At 47.1% G+C, this 1,015-nt stretch overlaps 1 non-coding gene across 1 annotated transcript; it reads right to left on the bottom strand.

Moving 5' to 3' along the window:
- Positions 1-358: 358 nt before the first annotated feature.
- On the bottom strand, positions 359-432 carry Trnar-ucu. The gene has a single exon. It is a non-coding gene; the product is annotated as a tRNA-Arg (tRNA).
- Between the last annotated feature and the right edge of the window lie 583 nt (positions 433-1,015).

The following is a 1,015-nucleotide window of genomic DNA, read 5'->3' on the forward strand; positions in this document are numbered from 1 at the left end:
TATCCATGTCTTTGCCAAATTAATATTCCCTCATATTACGTTATCCCTGTCCTCCGTCTGGTGGCCACAGCACTGTGAAGTAAAGTTTTAATGCGTATGTGTAGTTACCTATGATGATGATGATGATGCCCCATACTCCGAGGAGCGTAGGGGACGATGCTGGAGACCCGCACCGCTGTACTAGGCAAGGTCCTAGTACACCAACAGTAAAACTGTAAATTCGTCGTGTCTGTGCCTTTGAACATGTTAATCTCGAATGTGGGGTTTTCACTGGTAAATTTACGTAATTACAATTAAATGAACACCCTTAGCTGTTTACAGGCGTTGACATACGTCAACGGGGACAGATGAAAATGTGTGCCCCGACCGGGACTCGAACCCGGGATCTCCTGCTTAGATGGCAGACGCTCTATCCGTCTGAGCCACCGAGGACACAGAGGATAGCGCGACTGCAGGGATTTATCTGTGGCACGCCTCCCGCGAAACCCATATTCTCACCTTTTATGTCCACGCACTACATTCGTAGTGCACCCACCCATTATACTCATTACTCGCGGCTTATTTCCGATTCCCGTAAGAGTTCGGGCACTGTTTGTGCATTCGCACAGAAGAAGAAGATGGTCCAGTGGCCGATGAGCCTCAACTATACAGGGTGTTACAAAAAGGTACGGCCAAACTTTCAGGAAACATTCCTCACACACAAATAAAGAAAAGATGTTATGTGGACATGTGTCCGGAAACGCTTACTTTCCATGTTAGAGCGCATTTTAGTTTCATCAGTATGTTGTATCACGTTGGAATGAAACCTCATACATAAAGAGAACATTTGCACTGAAATGAGGATTGACACATTGTCGGATGAACCATTCGCAGAAGTGTACCCGTGGAGGCCAATCAGCTGCTGATAGTGCCTGCACACGCTGTACACGGTACGGAAACAACTGGTTCTCCCGTAGCACTCTCCATACAGTGACGTGGTCAACGTTACCTTGTACAGCAGCAACTTCTCTGACGC

This window comes from Schistocerca piceifrons, chromosome 11, assembly GCF_021461385.2.
Source record: "Schistocerca piceifrons isolate TAMUIC-IGC-003096 chromosome 11, iqSchPice1.1, whole genome shotgun sequence".
Classification (NCBI taxonomy): domain Eukaryota; kingdom Metazoa; phylum Arthropoda; class Insecta; order Orthoptera; family Acrididae; genus Schistocerca; species Schistocerca piceifrons.